The sequence below is a fragment of the Cololabis saira genome, chromosome 18 (assembly GCF_033807715.1).
Source record: "Cololabis saira isolate AMF1-May2022 chromosome 18, fColSai1.1, whole genome shotgun sequence".
NCBI lineage: Eukaryota > Metazoa > Chordata > Actinopteri > Beloniformes > Belonidae > Cololabis > Cololabis saira.
The window spans coordinates 29,816,374-29,835,558 of NC_084604.1; the positions used below are offsets into that span (position 1 = coordinate 29,816,374).

Consider the following 19,185-nt stretch of genomic DNA (forward strand, 5'->3'; position numbering starts at 1 on the left):
GAGCTGATTGGTCCTTACAGCATCATTAGCTGCCAATACTTGCTGTTTAATCTCAATATAATAGTAGTAATATTTTGCATAACTACAGTCATATCATTCATGCAACAACTCAAAAAACAGTTTTAATAACACTAACCCAAATCAATATCGGAATCAAATCGAATCGGATCGAATCAAATCTTGATAATCGATTCTGAATCTTAAGAATCGGAATCGAATCGATTCTTGACATTTGAATCGATCCCCAGCCCTACGTGATATGATACTAAATAGCATTATCATACCTTTATCCTGAGTGAATCAGTCCATCTATTCTCATTTCTGATGTAACTACCAAAATGACGACTGCAATGGGCACCGCTTGAGCTGAAATGAGGACGCGCTCCAATCAAGCAGCACTGAGAATAGCTGATGCTCGGCTTAACTGACTGTGCCGTTGGGGTCTCCAAAGATTTACCAGAGCTCAGTCAAGGCAGAGCTCTGGTAAAGGTGGTGATCCAGGGCAACCTGGAGGGGCTGGTTGTTGTGGACGCTGCCAGAGCCAACGAGGTGGAGCTCATCAAACAGTAAGCTCACGGAGCAGCCTTTCACAGGCCAGGTTAAAAAAAAAGAGCTAAGTAGCTAAAGCAATGACAGCTGGCCGTTAACAATACAAATTTACCTGATGAGGTAAATAAAAACACCATACAGTTTTCTTGGTTATGAAATTCATCTAATTTCTGCATCAGATTATAAATTTGAACAACCAAACTATTGCAGCCAGGACACAGCAACTAAAAACAGACACAGTACAGTTTAATGCTCAAAAAACCCCAGGGTTCAATTCCCGTGAGCTCATCTGTTTGTTTTGTTGCTTACATTAGCAAAGTTTCACTTTTATTTCTTTTTGTAGTGCCAGACTTACCGTGGCTCTAGTTATAATACATTATATAACTTGAACAAGGGATTTTAAACTTCCAACAGGGGGAAAAAAAACACATTTAAAATGTAAAAGGAAAGAACAGTTGGATTTCCAAGTCAAGAAATAAACCATTAGATGTTTATGTAAACTGCTGATGATAATTTGCTATTTTGCTATATAAAAAAAGTTGGGTTGTTTCCGTTTTTGAGCTGGTAGTCACTTTAAACACCCAGATGCATGCTCAAACATCTGTCCCCAGTCACTATGATCATTATTTTGAGTCCCAAAAAGGTTATATATTTTTTCTTGCATTGTGACCACTGAAATGTAATTTATAGTTGCAAAGTCATTGTGTCCAACTTTAATAAGCTCTTGTAGTTTCTTCCCAGTTTTCCACACAGTGTGCCAGTGACAGTGTCAGTGAGTGTTAAATGTAAAAGAGATTAAGCATGGGAATTAGGGATGGGCGGTATGGACAAAAAAATGTATCACGATAATTTCTGGCATTTATCCCAATAACGATAAAAAAATACAAATACAAAATGTGTCATCAACGGGAATATTTCTTTCTTTCTTTCTTTCTTTCTTTCTTTCTTTCTTTCTTTCTTTCTTTCTTTCTTTCTTTCTTTCTTTCTTTCTTTCTTTCTTTCTTTCTTTCTTTCTTTCTTTCTTTCTTTCTTTCTTTCAGGCTCATTTCTTTTTTCTTTCTTTCTTTCAGGCTCATTTCTTTCTTTCTTTCTTTCTTTCTTTCTTTCAGGCTCTTTTCTTTCTTCTTTCAGGCTCATTTCTTTTTTCTTTCTTTCTTTCAGGCTCATTTCTTTCTTCTTTCTTTCTTTCAGGCTCATTTCTTTCTTCTTTCTTTCTTTCAGGCTCATTTCTTTCTTCTTTCTTTCTTTCAGGCTCATTTCTTTCTTTCTTTCTTTCTTTCTTTCAGGCTCATTTCTTTCTTTCTTTCTTTCTTTCTTTCTTTCAGGCTCATTTCTTTCTTTCTTTCTTTCTTTCTTTCTTTCTTTCTTTCTTTCTTTCTTTCTTTCTTTCAGGCTCATTTCCTCAATGTATCGTTTTTACCACGAGATGACAAATTCTTACCGTGGGGAATTTTTTTGACGGTTTATCGTGAACGGTAAAATATCGCCCATTCCTAATGGGAATCAGGAGACACCCGCAACACTGTTTATTTTTCTCTATTTTTAAATTTGATTTGCCACCCACAACTCCTTTCTACATTTCACCACGAACAAACTCTTTGTAAACCTTGCTATTGGTTTTTGCACGTAACGCTTCCTGGCTATGACCCGGCATCCTTTTTCCCTTCCCTTACTTCCTCGTTCTCCACCCCTCATCTTGTGTCTAATGCTTATGTTGCTCCTCCTCCCACCTTCTGTGATCTCCTTTCTATTTTTAGTCTGTGCCTAATTTTAATTTAATCTTATTTGGTCCATTTCCTGTTTCTCTCCATCCTTTCTGTCCTTCTACATATCTTAAAGCAATAAATTCTGCTCTGATATTCAGAATCGTAAAGCTTTTAGTATTCAAGGGAGCTGTGAATCATACAAGACCAGACACTCTCTCCTCCCACCCGCTATCCTCCTTCTCACAATTTGATGTACTTTTTCCTGTCAATCATCGTATCGGAAAAAAGGAGAGTACTTTATCACAGATGGTGAATCACACAAGGATAAACACCACCAGACACTTTTCTCAGGTTTTTTGCGCTTGCCTCTCACTCTGGCCCAGTTCTCTCCTTTCGCTCTTTGGTGAGCGTCACACAGAAACCCACACAGTTTCTCAAGAGCTGATGGGAAAGATTTCCTCCGCTTATTGAAAAAGTAAAAAGGATTAGATTACCGAGGTGCACAGACAAAAAGAGTCGGGCATGACAGAAAAGTGACACGTTGGATGACAATAGGAGTGTCTGAACACAAAAAAGGGAATGAAAAAGCATTTACATCCTTGCACCTACAAAAGTGAAACACTGAGTCATGACTGTGAGACTGAAATCCTGCACCAAAAGCTGATCTGAGACAAAGTAGGGGTTATGACTGATAGAAAGAGGATAGAAAGACCTGACAGTAAAAGAGAGAAGTTTTTCCTGGCAGTGATGAAAGTGCGGGGAGGGGATGCAAGCCCAGTGCATCAGTACTGTTCTTCTGAAGAGTCTGGCGTGTGAAACAAGAGGAGCACAGACAAAAAAAAATAGGAAAAATTCCTGTCATAACTGCCACACTAGCAGCCTAATGAGAAAACCACTCCAGCTCTGACACAACAAGGTTTTCTGCTGAGGAGTGCCTAAATGACATAACAAGTACCGGTAAACACACTCTAACAGGCAATCGGCACACCATGCTGCATCCACACACTGTGTGTGTGTGGATGATGAATATATGAAATCCTTCAGTCTGTTATCATTTAGTCTGTAAAGAGAAATACTTGCTGTTTTCAAAATATCCTATTAAAAAACAAACATAATCTACCGCTCCATTAAACAAGATTAATGAATAATGAACCAGTCACTGTGTGATCCCTTCATTGATAATCAAATGGCTAATCTAAAAAAGGTTATTTAAAAATGTTGACACAATGTTGATGCAAATGTGCCTTTTTTTAGCAGCATAACAAGCTGCCGAATCTATAGAAGGCATCATGTGAGGTGTTGTCCCTATAGCAACCACATGAGCTGCTCCTAGGTGACATGTTTCTATAGCAACTACCAGCTGTGTGCACAGGAATGACAGGTACAGTACTGTGCACCAATCATTTGAACGTTCTAGGTGAAGATATTGGCCAAAAACAAATGTTTACGTCACAGCATGAGCGTAGGAATATATTCAAACTCTTCTTCCACATCAGTTTCATAGAGGTGCGTCCGAGAAGAGGAGGAATGGAAGGCACACCGGAGGATGCTCAAGTGGAATTAGGAGGGTGGAAGTGGGAAATAGCAAGACGGATGGCATAAGAGGTGGGGATGAAGAAAGAGAGAGACTAGGGCTGGGCGATATATCGAGATTTTAATATATATTGATATATTTTCAAACACGATATGGTACGAGACAATATCGTTTATATCGATTTAAAAAATTTTTTTTTTTTTTTTTTTTTTACATTTTTTTTTGTTAATGATTTTGATATAGCTTATTTTGTGACAAATTGACTTGAATGTTTTATTTGAGATTTGCACAAATGTTTTGTTATTTGCACAACTGGCAACCTCAGTGGAAAAGTCTGCCTGTTACTGTCTACATTGTATTAATTGCACAGGGTATTTTAATTTAATTGTTATGCAGGAAAGGGATATTTGTTTTATTTTATTCAAGAAGCATTTTTATTCTATATATGCAGGCAGTTTATTTTTATTTAATTTGTTTTATACATTTCGATATTGTGCAGACCTCTGTTAATAAATGTACCTGTGTGACATTTAGCACGAGGCTTTGTATTAAAACTGACAGTTTTTTTAAGGGTTTGCCTCAGAAAAAAATGAAGCTAACAGAGATGCTATGCTATAATGCTTTGGGGGATACCCCAATTAAGGCACAGAAAAAATATCGAGATATATATCGAGTATCGCCATTCAGCTAGAAAATATCGAGATATGACTTACATTCAGGTTGTGCATTTTGTCTTTGATTTGTCTTAAGGCTCTTTGGAGAAGGGGAAGAGGAACGTGAGAAAATCAGGTGGTGTCAAGAAAGAGAGAGCAGAAGTTGGGGGAGAGTTAAGAATGAAAAAAAAGAAATGAAACTCTTCCAGCTGGAGCAGTGTGTCCCCCCTGTTGAAGTTCCACTATGATGTTTGCTTTTGTTTCTGTCATGAACTGCTACGGTGTGGTTAACTGAGCCCAGCAAAAACATCGCACCAATAGCACTTTTTTTTAACTGAGCTGAATTTAAATGGAGAGATGGGTAACCGTCTCCCTGCTGCTGAAGGTCACCTACCACGGAGCACAACTACCCACAGAACAACATTTGCACATGCCCATCCTCCCTGGTGTGTTTTATGGCTAAATTAGTTTCTGTGCTCAGAATAGTAAGAGCTATTTTACTCTCTGCTCTTTTGCTTGGCTTGACTGAATTACCTTGAATGACTCAAAAACAAAAATATCTTACACAATAACGTCCCTATTTGAAAAAACATGCAGCCTTTAACGTGAAATTGTTAAATGAAAATATGTTAAGCTATTTAAGGCCCAAGTTAGCCTTAACGCCTGCAAATCCACCGGGTCAGGAAATATTACAGCTCATGATGTTAAGAAAAAGCAGGTAAAAGTTATCTCACTAATTTATGTTAATAAGACACAATTCAAATCCAAATCACCCCAAAAATCCACTTTCAAACAAAGGACTCATTCTATTGATCAAATGTGTACAGCAGCATTTAATGTAGGTTTTGTTCTCAATGTTGTTTGTGTTGTATTATCATGGAAATAATGAGATTTCCTTTAAAGGATTTGTTTTTGGATTTCATATCAATAACACATTCTTCCATAATTAACCCCTTTGGTTGAAAAAGATCTTGATCTACTTCTTCAACACAGTGACACACTTAGAATATCAAACACACTGCTTCTGAATTGATACTAATGGCACAACATACTTTAAATTGTGATAAAGCTTAGCCAACTTTTCTCTTTTATGAATCTTTAATTCCAAATGTGGTTCTGCCATCAAAATCATTGGACTTAATGACCTGCCAGAAGTTTTTTTGTCTCAAATCTAAACATAAAACACAGAGTACTGCTGTAGTGTAATAAAATGAGCAGCATCCTTTCATGCCAAGAAAGCTCACTATCAATGTAGTGTTTGCTTTAAGAATGCTGATTGAGAAATACGGGGAAAGTCAGAGGAAATTTAATTGATATCTTTTTAGATTTAGTGAAAGTGAAAAACAGTGTACTGAGGAAGTAATTGCAATATTGTATGAGAAACCAGATGGCAAGTGAGTATTTTAGAGTGGTACAGGACATGTATGAGGGCAGCGTGACAGCAGTGAGGTGTGCAGGAGGAGTAACGGCAGAATTTCAGGTGGAGGTGGGACTGCATCAAGGATCCGCTCTAAGACCCTTCTCGTTGGGCATGGTGGCCATGGTGATGGATGGATTCAGAGATGAGCTCAGCCAGGAGTCTCCACTTACTATGAAGTTTGCAGAAGACATTGTGTTTTTTTTTTTAATTTGCAGATGACATTGTGATAGTGCTGGGCGGTATGACCAAAAATTTATATCACAGTATTTTTCAAAATTATATCGGTTTCACGGTATATCACGGTATTTTTTTTTTTAATGCACAACTGGGTGTTAACCACATTTTTTAATGATTTGCCGCAGTAAATTGGCTTAGAATGGCCTATTTTACTGTCATGAGGAGGATGCCTAAATCCAATAAATTTGATTTAGGCATGCTTTTCAAAGAAAAAAATCTTTTACAAAATTACAAGGTAGAAAATATTTATTGAACATAAAAAAACTGAACATTTTTTAATTTCCCAGCATTATGTTGTTTTGGTTCCACCTCCTGGTGAATGTTAGGTAAAATTCTTATGTGGTTACTTTTTGGTTGGCCAACGATTTATGTTTGTGGTGCGCAACCGGTACGGGAGCGGCGAGTCTATTTCCTTATATTACCACGCCGTTATTAATTATTCGGTTTTTTTCCCCACTTATTCCACCGAACACCGAAAGTGTTTTTTTTGCCATTTTCGGCCGAACAATTACGGTTACCGAACAATCGGTGCATCACTACTGCTAAACAGTCCCCTCACAAACAGTGTCCAGCGCGGTGGAACGTAGCGCCGCGCGGCGTTCCCAACGTTGTGTACGCTACTGTACATACTCAACGGTATTACAGTATATGAAAAATTCATATCATAAGAAAAATAAACACCGGTATTCGGTGTGAACTGGTATACCGCCCAGCACTACATTGTGATATGTATTGAGAGCAGCAGGTGGAATGAAACTTGGAATGGTTGAGATATACTGTATATGCTTGAAAGAAGAGGAATAAAGACACAATACATGTGTGTAAATGAAATGTTATTGGATGTAATTATGAGAATGCAAGTTGAAGATGGTGAAAACTAGATCCAGACTTTTTGGACACATTAAGAGGAGGGATAGTAAATACACATTATTACTCCATTCTGGATTGGAAACTGTTCAGAGGCAGACATGATGTCTCTCCAGAGTGTGGTTGACATAGCCCAAAACAATTCATTGGTGCACCAGACTTGAGCGGTTGGGGTGAGCATGTTGCACCAAGGCCTCAAGAATTATAAGATATAACTCTCATCCATTTGATCATGGTTTTACATTGCTGCCCTCTGGAAGGTGCTACAGGGCCCTGAAATGCTGCACCACAAGTCTGAGGAACAGTTTCTATCTCTCAACTGTCTATGAACTTTGTTCCTACCCCCTAGGGCTGGGCGATTTTGGACAAAAATAAAATCCTGATTTTTTTTCTCTGAAAACCCAATTTTCAATTTCGATTTCGATTTTTTTGGTAAAACTACAAAAGACAATGGAATAAACTGTTTCAAATATTGTATCTTTATTTTTAAAGAAAAATAGCAAACAAATTTCCCTATTGGGAATGAAGTGCAATTGAAAGATACTGTAAATCCTCCTTGAGTTTAGTAAAGTGACAACATTTACAATCTCTACAAAGATGACTAGACGAGCTCTGTCTGTAATGCAGTCAGCTCTCTTTTTCTTTTCCAGCTATATGAAAAAGAACTGACGACCTTCTTACAAATCCCGATGGCACGATCAATCCGTGGGTCCTTCACGCCATTCTCTCTATAAAAAGAGTTATAGAAGAAACAAAAAACTATGACATCACATTGCCTTATGCTTAAATTGTGCTAAATTGTGTGAGAGGAAAATCGATTTTCCGATTTTCCTTTTTTTAACATCGTCTTGATTAATAAATCCGATTTAGATTTAAAATCGATTAATCGCACAGCCCTACTACCCCCCATCTGTTAATCTTTTAAGTTAAATGCATTTTTACATTTTTGTTATTACAGTTGTCATGTCTATAAGTGCGGAGTGAGTTGGTTCAGTACAGTGAAAAGACATTCATTCATTCATTCATTCATTCATTCATTCATTCATTCATTCATTCATTCATTCATTCATTCATTCATTCATTCATTCTAGTAGAAGGATGCCTTCATACTGATGCCAGGTAGGAGAAAAAGACCAATAAGGTGATTTCTGGATGTGGTGAAATAGGCTATATTGGTTACTATGACAGAGGAAGATGCAAAAGACAGGGTAAGATGTAAGCAAATGATCCCCTGAAGGAAAAAAAAAAGAAAAACGGCAAAAGAAGCAGCAAAATAAGATGGTGGTACAAACTATTCTCACCCAATTCAAGAGTAATTCACAAAATGTGTTGTGGATTTTTTGGGGTTTTGTTTATTTTGTTATTTTGTGAAGGACCATTATTACAGAGTATGGTGTGCTACCATATAATTATCTAGTCTAGGTGGTACAATAGCAATGAAAATACAGAACAAGACTGTTAAAAGCCCATCGCTGAATCCATTCAACCCGTTGGCATTTCTGGTGATCCTATCAGCTATCATAAACAACACTTCCTGGTGGAAAAGTTACATTTAAATTTCCTTAACCCTGATATTTTCATATAGGATACTCCTTCACAGTGCAGTGGAGTAAAGTGTAGTAGTACGCTCCAGCTTAATATAGTGGAGCATCTAAGCCGTTATTAATGTGATCCTTTAAAGCTTATTTTCTTGTTCCACCAGGAAGCACAAGTGACAGGGAAAGCTGAAATGAGATGACAAATGACATAAAGCTATGACAGGGATTGTGCAGAATGTGCCTGGCAGTTGCAACAAATCTGTTTTTAGAGTCAGAAGTTTCACAAATCACTTAATTCATTCCTGAGGTGGTTTTTCAGAAGTATCAGAGGTCAAAAAGCAGCAGAAAAGCCCCACGGCTGCTCTTCCAGTAGTTTTATTTTTAATTTAACAGCTGGGATATATCCTGTGTGACATTTGTTTCTCTCTCTAGATTGATTTGGGTCTCTTCCTGTACATGACAACTGCTTCTTTTTATCTATCATTAATGGTGGGATTCACACATAACCCAACCTTGTCACTTGCTTTGAGCCCAATAGGTCTGAAAATATCCCAGTAAGCTGTTCGTATTAACAGGGTACCACTATCATGTCATACAGCCAGCTCAGAGCAGACGTATCCAGGCTGCCCACATTTCCACCTATGAGCTTTAAATCAGGAAGTGCAGAAGTCCAAACCATTTTTGCTTTTGCCTTTTTTTGCTTTACCATTAACAGCAAACGCTCAATAGCAGATAAGAAAGACATGATGAAAAAACACTGATGCAACATTGTACATAAACACAACCGTTTTTAAATACTTTTGGGCTCAAAAGCCTAGACAAAAACACACACGTACAACTGAGAGACACAGAAATACTAACAAATAAGTTCACAGTAAATTAAGCCTGTTTCAGAAGGGTTGAAACTTTGTCAAGAACTTTCCAACACATTATTAAAAACTGGAAGGATAGCAAGGAACCATCATCTTCAAGGGAGAAAAGTGGTCAGAAAAAAAAATCTTGAATGACCATGATCCAAACCAGATCGTAAAAAAAACAAACAGCAGAACTCTCGGCTATGTTTAGTGGTGAAAGTAAGAGCATTACCAAATATGAAGGGAACGCAAGGGATTGGGACAAAACAGCTGTGTAACCTTATGAAAACCACTAATCCGTGACGCTAATTGAAAAAAAGGCTTTAATTTGCTAGAGGGCAATGGAGCAATGGAAGGAGGTTCAACCCAGTTCCAGAGAGATGGGCACATCGGGGTAAGAAGAGAAGCAGATGAAGTGATGCACCCATCATGCCTTGTGCCTACAAGTAGGCCTGTGTTGAAAAAATCGATTTCCCAATTCTAAATCGATTCTCATATTAATTCCTAAAAATCGATTCATATGTCTAAAGATCTTTTTTTTTTTTTAATTTTTTTAATGTATTTTATTTTTCATCATTACATTACAACTTTTGGTTATTTTTTTGTCTATCCCCAAAAAAGGAATGTTTTTTTGGACACGAGAATAACTGGTGCCATGTTTTTGCCTTTAAATATGTTTAAAGGTATGAAAACATTAAAGTGTTAGGTTATAATTGCATAAATTGTCTATATTTCATTATTTTATATACTGTCTTGGGGTTACATTTGCAAAAAATGCTAAAAACCAAATGCTCAAAAATTAAAAACCAAAATAGACCGAAAATGGAACAAATAAAAACGGAATGTGGGAAAAAATAAAACCGATTTCATCCGTCTCTGTTTCCTCCCTGCATCTGTTTGGTAATTCTGACCCACATGATGTTTCTGAAAACAGTTCTATCAGCATTCTGGGAGCTGATTGGTCCTTACAGCATCATTAGCTGCCAATACTTGCTGTTTAATCTCAATATAATACTAGTAGTAATATTTTGCATAACTACAGTCATATAATTCATGCAACAGCTCAAAAAACAGTTTTAATAACACTAACCCAAATCAATATTGGAATCGAATCGAATCGGATCAAATCTTGATAATCGATTCTGAATCTTAAGAATCGGAATCAAATCGATTCTTGACATTTGAATCGATCCCCAGCCCTACCTACAAGCCCATGCATGATCTGGGGTTGCTGCAGTAGGTCAGGTCAAGGTTCAGCATCTTTATGTGTTAAAATATATGACGTCAGCTGACTTCCTTAATATACTGAATGACCAGGTTATTCCATCAATTGGATGTTTTTCTTTCCCCCTGATGGCACTGGCATATTCTAAGATGACAAGGCTCAAACTGTGAAAGAGTGGTTCAGGGAGAACGAGGCATCATTTTCACACATAAATAGACTACCACAGAGTTCAGACCTTAACCCTATTAAGAACTATTAAGATGTGCTGGAGAAGATGTTGCGATTGTGATATTGCAGAAGCTAATGAGAATGATGCCAGAGCGATTGTGTGGCCTAATCAAAGTTAAAGGTGGAAGAGGGATCAATATCAATTGTCTATGGATTATTGTAGATGAGGAAGATGCAATAACTGGAGAATAAAACTGAGGGCCACATATTTCTTTCAAACCATTTTCTTGTGTAAGTTATTGTGAGCTCAGTTTTCTGCCTCAGAGTATAACAAGCTTCAGGAGTTACTGAGAGGAATTTCTGTCAAAATTAATGTTTACACGGTAGCACTAAAGTTGCAACTCAGAATTATTTTGGTAGCTGTTTGATCTGTGATTTATTTTTTCAACTAGTTGATTAGTCGTGCCCTCCACGTCTCACTGTGCTGCTGCCATGCAATGACAGCTGTAATACTACATTTCACTTCTTTTGCTGGTTAATTTTCTTTTAAATATTGCCATACTTTAGAAAGTTGTGTAGCCCATCTCCTGACGTCCCCCCGCGATTATCTTTATTCTCCTCCCATTTTTGCCATCGTTAATATGTCATTCTTCTTCAGTTGGTTGTGTGCAGTTACCATAGCAGAAACTACGCTGCCTCCCGAACGCCGTGTGGTGCATCGCAGTTGCAAATGAACATTTGCCGACTGAGCATTCAAGTGTTGTATGACACTAAAACAAAGCTGAAGTAAATAATCGATAATAATCGATGTAGTTGATTATTTTAACCAGTGAGGGCTAGACTGGGCAGCACAAAGCTCTAGGACTTATCTCAAAGGAGCCATAGAAGAGGGTTTTTAGTGTGAACTGGAGTTGAGTAGCTCACTGCAGCTCCTAAAACTTGCTGTAAGGCACAGAGAACTAAATACTTGATTAAAAGAGGAGCTACAGGACCAGAATCCTGTGTTTTCTGGACAGAGGTATGTCACACCTGGGACAAATACCTGGGAAAATTCCATCAGATTTTCACTTTTTCCTTTTTTTTCTTGTTTAAAAAGGGCTTAAGTGCAGTGTTGTGGGAAGCCCAGTCGTATAATGATTAGCCCGGTTTAAACCTCCGGTTGGGCTTTAGTTTGCATGTTCTCCTTGTACCTTTGTGGGTTTTCTTAGGGTACTCTCCCTTTACAATCAAAAACATGCCTGTTAGGTTCATCTGTGATTGCAAATCATCCACAGAAGTGAGTGTGAGCTTTCATGGTTGATTGACTCATTTGTCTCTTATGGCCCAGTAATGGGCCGGTGACCTGGGTAAACCTTTCCATTTACTCTCGCTGCTACTCTCACCACACTATAGCAGCTGTGATAGGCTCCAGCAGAACCCCCTTGACCCTAAGTAGAAGAAAGTAGGTATAGAAATGAAGAAATGTAAGACTCCTTTGAGGAACTTCATGAAGAATGATTAACAATTTGTAGGGGTGTAACAGTACATGTATTTGTATTGAACCGTTCGGTATAGCGTGTTCGGTTCGGAACGGAGGCGTACCGAACGAGTTTCCACACGGACATATTAAGTAGAGGACCACACGTTGTGGAGCAGAGCGCTGCTGCAGTTGCGCTCACACCGAGAAAGTATTAAGATTAAAGAAAAAAGCACTAACTAATGAAGAACTAAAGAGCTAAGCACATAATTGTGACAAGTCCAGTGTTTCCCCTACCATTGTTTAGGCCTGGCGGGGCCAGGCCTAAAAAAAAAAAAAACAATGATCATTTACGTTTATGAGCGCCTCTGCAGCGCTGTTCTGCAGCGTGAGTCAACCTGCTTCGTTGCCTAGTAAAGCCTGAATTATGGTTCGGCGTTAAATCGACGTAGAGCCTACGCCGTAGGGTACGCAGTGACGTGCACCGTACGGCCGCTCGCTGCGTACCCTACGGCGTAGGCTCTGCGTTGGTGTAACGCGGCACCATAAATCAGCCTTAACGACGCGAGTACCACTGCTGAGAGCGCGGGCATATTATTATACATTATGGGATGTATAGTTTGTAGCCAGCCAACTATGGCGCCGGCCAAAAAAAGAAAAAATATCGCGGGCGACAGACAACATTATATGAAGAAATGTTTCTGCCAGGTACGTGTGTTTGTGTTTGCATGTGACGCTGCAGGGAAGCATGAAGGAAAACACTGCCCGACGACACACCATGCGTCTGCGGGGTCCTAGCGCCGGCACACGTAGAGCCAATGTTATTTTGTGTGTGTGTAATAAACAACTAGCACGTTTATATTTTGCATTTTGTTTTCTTACTGTACCGAAAATGAACCGAACCGTGACCTCCAAACCGAGGTACGTACCGAACCGAGATTTTTGTGTACCGTTACACCCCTAACAATTTGAGAAGTGCATGCCTTTCCAGATGAAGTCCTCACATCCAGTCACTTTGAAAATGTCAAGAGCAGTGACAAGAAGTGGAACCGCATCAACACCTGTGGAAACAACTGGTCACCTAGGAATCATGCTCCCAGTGGAAGCAATTTCTCTCTGATATAGAGTTTAAAATAGCCAACAACAGTTGACAAGAAGACAACACAGCAATAATGGCACCATCTATATTTGGGCCTGGATGCATGCTGTTGGTTGTCCAGAATAAATTCATGATGCAATAAATTTACTTTGGCTGACATCTGACAAACTTTCCTGCAGATTTTTTCAAACCATTTTAGTAGAATCTAAGTCTGCCTGTTGAAAACTTGTGCAGCTGTGAAGTCGGTAATTGTAATCATGAGAGGACATGAACGCTCTGCTTAGAGTCAAAGTGAAAGAGCACATTGGATGATGTTTTTGCACATGCAGGACTAATTGGTGACGGGAAACTTGGTGCCAAAACTGATTTAATTTGTCATGAGAAGAAGCTGTTTTAACCTTGCACTTTTTATGCATCTTTGAGTGTTACATTTCAAACTTAATTTACATTACAAGAAGCTCCTGTGGGAGACGATGAAGGAGTGTCAAAGGAAACAGTGCAAGGAAAAGAAAAACAGATTATGAGGGAGTGTGCTGTTCTCCTACGAGCTCATGGTTGAGGGTGAGTCATCTGTCTGGAGAATATGTCACTCTGTGTTTTCACACTGACCTTTTGGCAGCACTCCAGTGTCCAATCCTACACCCTCCTCACCATTTTAGTCGTTTGTCTTGTTTTGGTTTTTTTTCCCTCATCATTTTGATGATTGATGTTGTTTTTTCATAACTAACTCACAGTTAATCAGTAACATCGCATCCTGGAATGAATTCAGTTAAACTCAATTAAATCAACTTTTGGATTCAATCATCATGCGCTCGTGTCAGGCATGTGTATGGCTGTGTAGTGGAGAGAGCCTCTGTTGTGTTTCAGCAAAGTGACTCATTTGTGTCTTCCACACAGTCGCACACTCATCTGAACTTCTCTACAGCATTGGTGCCAAAACTGGCACTAGGAACCCTTCAGGGACTCGAGGAACCCCGTCTCCAAAACTATACAGCAACCATAAGAATCCGATATTATTATTTCCATAAAGATGGGACCAAAGGTATTCAGACAGTGATGGACTTTTTACGATTTTGCCTTAATTCACCTCAAAAATGGACTGGAAATAAAACAATCAAGTCATTTGAGGTTTCACAAAAATACGTTTTTTATCCTTTTGGAATTACAGCTATTTTAAGAGAAGTACCCCCATCTTTAGGGGTTTAAAAAGTGTGTTTTTTATCACTATGTTTAGGGTTATTCTTCAATCTGTGCTGTGAATCACTATCTTATCAGTTGGTAAGATGCCTGAATGTGAGCAGAGAGTACAGCTCATATCACCTCAGAATTCATCTATTTCTGTCAACAGTCGCGTCATCAATAAGCACTAATAAGCTCCCGTCACTGGCAGCCAAACGTGCTCACGCTATCATACTGCCTTCATTATGTTTGATACATAATGTGGTTGATTGTGGATTAATAGCTCCTATCATTGTTAGAGGTGGGTGCAATTCATCGATGTGTCGATGCATCACGATGCGCCACGTGACGATTTGGAATCGATTAATTAAAACATTTTTTTTTTTTTTTTTTACAGTTATCCTATCCAGATTCCAGACTGAATAAGCTGCTGAATCATTTCATTTTCAAGAATGCACATTTCTTATTGTTCACTTGAAATATGGCAGATATGTTTACACTAAATAAATTTGATGGAAGTACGTATCTTGTTTACTTGAATTAATGAACTCATCAAATCCAGGGCTTGACCGTTTTCAGTGTTTTCCTCCAATAGAGGGCGCTCTCATGCAAGTGCAGCTTTCCCTGGTCAAAGTTAACTAAGTCAAAGAGCAAATGTTTACATAGTCATAAAATAAATTATTTTGTGTCTTTGAAAAATACATGTCAAATGTTCAAAAAACCTTGTTATTTACTTAATGAGTGTTGTTAGAGGAACTGAGTTAATTGATTGGCTATTTATTTACAAATGTAGCCACAGATGAAGACAAAATCAATCTTGTATGGAAAAAAGCATTAAAAATCACAATAATCGAAGAATCGTGGCACCAATAATCGAATCGAATTTGACAATCGTTATAATCGAAGAATCGAAGCTCCAATAATCGAAATCGAATCGAATCGTGAGGTACTCTTGTTTGCACACCCCTAATCATTGTCGTCGACTTATGTTTAACGTCTTTGTAAAGCACTTTGAATCACCTTGTTGTTGAATTGTCCTATACAATTAAACTTGCCGTGCCTTGCCTCATCGGTGCTTTCTTCCTTAAGAATAAACCAAACTGTCTATTTGGTTACAACAAGTATCTCCAGTCCAACAGCTTTCAAATGCCAACTCAAAACCTGATGTCACCTCCAGACCTTTTATCTGCTTCATGTTTGTCTCCAAGTACTGAGGAAATGGACCACATCTGGCCAATTAACCTTTTTTCAGTGATTTGTTTAAAATACTTTGGATGTCATGAACATGTGGGTAGTTTGCTTACACTTTGATCACATCTTGATTGTTTTATTTCAAATCCGGTGGTGGTACTGTATATGAAGGCAAAGTTATAACAACCCCATCCAGATACTTTTGTAACTAACTCTATATTTATATCTGGTTTGATTTAAGATTTTGTTTATTTATCTATTCGCTTCTTTTAAGAAATAAATAAAACCATGATTTTTTTTCTGTTGGGAGCCTACGCTAAGCACTATTTCCCTTATCACATCCTTGGGGGTCTCTGGAGTGACAGAATGAAGGAATTGCTGACCTACCATGGAGGTATTTAGAAAGGATTATCCAGCAAGTATGATCTCTGTGAAGGAGGATTAACTGACATGTTGCTTGACTTCCTAATGATTCTCGAATTAAACAGTTGCCGTTTTTCATAAAGTGTAAAGCAGCTAAATAACATCTTATTATGAGCCACTTGGCTCAGTAATGTATACACTTGTTCTTCATGGAGCTCCCAAGGTGAGAGTTAAACTTGATTCAACATTATTTCACAGCGACTGCAAAATAAAGGGCGTCTGTTGCTAGAGTGGCCCTCCACTCAGGAGGCTTTTGTGTTCTGCGCTGTCATTTGAATGTCTGACCTTCACTGAGCAGAGAGAAATGTGCACTTTTAAAAGCTTTTATCACTTTCACCATATTTCTTAGCTCTTGCTTTCACATCTAACGTATAATACATAATGCAGCCCATAAAAGAGATCCAACATTACAACTTGAAGCCAGCAATGGTTCATTATGTGACGAACTCAAGTGTGACAGGAAACAACTGATGATGGTCTTTACAAGAATGTGCAACCTTCTTCACAAAAGCACTGTCGCTCTAAAATGAGCAGGATGTCATCTGAAGGAGGGTGAATCAGACACTGTTACCCTTTTAGGACTGACTTGAACCAAGTGTGTGGTCTGGTTTTCATGGTAGTGCCAGGTCTGAGTTGATTTGAACATTTTTAAATACTTCTAAAGTGTTGTGGTACTGGAATAAGTTTTCCTGTCTGAGAGCTGGTTATTTAATGGTACAAATACAAAGAATTGGTTTATGGTAAGAGACTGCACCCAGAACCAACACTCGAATTAACTAATTTGAAAGCATTATTTGTAGAATTTCTAAAGCCTGATTAAAGCCATGTGTTAGCTGAGCAGGTAATTGTCAAGGGAAATTCCCATTTGGCAAGTCTGATTGCTGATATTTCTATAATGCAGCTGGCACAAATTAAAGAGGACCAAATTTAACTGGGATTATTTAAGTCATTTTTTCCAGAAATAGCTTGGTTTAACACAGGAAATGGGTTTTGCATGGGTGTATACGATTTATGAATAGCTTTCTATGAAGTAAAAGACGGAACACATATAGTGTCAAATATTTCCATACATGAATGGAAACTTTAAAATGTATTTAATAGCATCCAAGAAAAATAAATTCACCACTGACCACCAGTGATGTCCTGTCAGTCAGTACTCGAGTTGTAAAAAAAAATCAGGGGGGATGGTGGATTTTATCATATGGGGACAGATAATTTGTGCTCATTACAAATAATATAATATATTACAATTAATAGCACTGACCAAAACACCTGCAGGAATGACATAGCAGCAGTTAAATGCAGCCTTCTGTAAGCCTTAAATATCCACTGGGCTTACATCAAATACATCAAAACACAAAAATAAAAAACAGTTTTCTGAACTTATCAATATGCCTCTGTCCTTCACAGTAAAATGTTTCACTGCAAAAACTCAAAATAAGAATATTTGTCTTATTTCTAGTTAAAATGTCTCATTTTAGTAAAAAATCTTATTACACTTAAAACAAGACTCATCACTGGAAAAAACAACAATTTTCACCTGTTTCAAGTAGATTTTCACTTGAAATAAGTAGAAAAATCTGCCAGGGGAACAATATTTTTTTTGCTTGTAATAAGAAGATAAATCTTGTCCCACTGGCAGATTTTTCTACTTATTTCAAGTGAAAATGTACTTGAAACAGGTGAAAATTGTCAAATAAGTTATTTTTATGGTGTTATTTTTCTGGTGATGACTCTAAATGTTGAAATAGCAGTAAAACCACATTCATTGATGAAATGACATAAGGGATGGAAAGGGGGGATGGCAGTTTTACAGGGGGGGTGATTTTTACTGTTTTTATTTCAGGGGGGATTCCATCCCCCCTCATCCCCCCTCAACTCCAGTACTGTTGTCACCCATCTTTGAGCCACCCAAGTGAAGAACATCCAAGTGATCATCTGAGTACAACAGGCTACGAATAAACTATCATGTCTCATTAAATTACTGTATGACAAATATGTGTCCATTAATCAGCCCCACTGGGACTTGTGGCTGATGTTAAACTTGTTTGGTCTTTAAATATTAATAAAGACGTTATTAAATATAGATCTAGATAACACAGAAAGTATGCAGCTGTGTCGTCTAAAATCCTTCCTCCAGCAGACACGCAGTTCATTTCTTACCTTTACTAAAGTCCAGTTTCCACTGTCACGGTGCCATTGTGCGTGCCGGTGGATTACGCTTTAACCTGAGCGAAAGTCATTCTCCACTTTGAGGCTACTTCCAGTGAGATGCCATGGCTGGGAAATTAAAACGACAGTACAGCTGCCATGCAGGGTCTTTATCCAGCATCCAGGCCCCTTTTTGTGGATAGATGAACAGTTTTAATGACACTTTTCCTGACTCAAACTAGGACTTGAGAGCTTCAAATGATCGGTTTGATGGCTTTATTCCGCGCGCAACAGCTCGTGGTGCGCACAGGCGACGAGGCTCCCCAATAATGACCAAATAAAGCCCCCTTTTGTAACTAATTTACCCGCTTTAAAGTGTTCCTGGTGCAATTAATTAACAGAGAAGTAATCCGGGGTTTTATTTTAGAGGTGAAAGACCGCAAAAGCTGTTGTTGTCTCCGCAGGCTGGATCGTAAAACTGGATTTCCTGATGTCCGCCTCCAAAAACTTGATTTGGATGGAAAAAAAAAAACAAAAACAAAAAAAACGTGGGTTGGAAATATCAATAGCGAGCTTTTCCAACCAGCATAAACGAAGCAGTGGGGAAAAAAACGCGTGTATTTATTCCAAGAAGATGAACATAGAAGCCAGCTCCGGTTTTCCAAGCGCGCACTGCACTCGTGGGAATGTGAGACTGAGACGCGGAGAGAGAGAGAGGGAGAGAGAGAGATAGAGAGAGAGAGGGAGAGAGAGAGAGAGAGAGAGAGAGAGAGAGAGAGAGGGAGAGGGAGAGGGAGAGAGAGAGAGAGAGAGAGAGAGAGAGAGAGAGAGAGAGAGAGAGAGAGAGAATGGGGGGAGAGAGAGAATGTATCGTGTTTTATCTGCGCTGATGGGGTAGTTCATCCATGTGTGTGGGGAAAAAAAGGCACAGATGA

At 38.5% G+C, this 19,185-nt stretch overlaps 1 protein-coding gene across 2 annotated transcripts in view; it reads right to left on the reverse strand.

Annotated features, from left to right (window-relative positions):
* tmem200a (transmembrane protein 200A) overlaps positions 1 to 18,901 on the reverse strand; it is a 31,176-nt gene extending 12,275 nt beyond the window's left edge. For both annotated transcript variants that reach the window (XM_061746618.1, XM_061746617.1), the window contains exon 1: positions 18,263 to 18,901. The gene's annotated coding sequence lies outside the window, so the exon portion shown is untranslated. The remainder of the gene's footprint in view (positions 1 to 18,262) is intronic.
* Between the last annotated feature and the right edge of the window lie 284 nt (positions 18,902 to 19,185).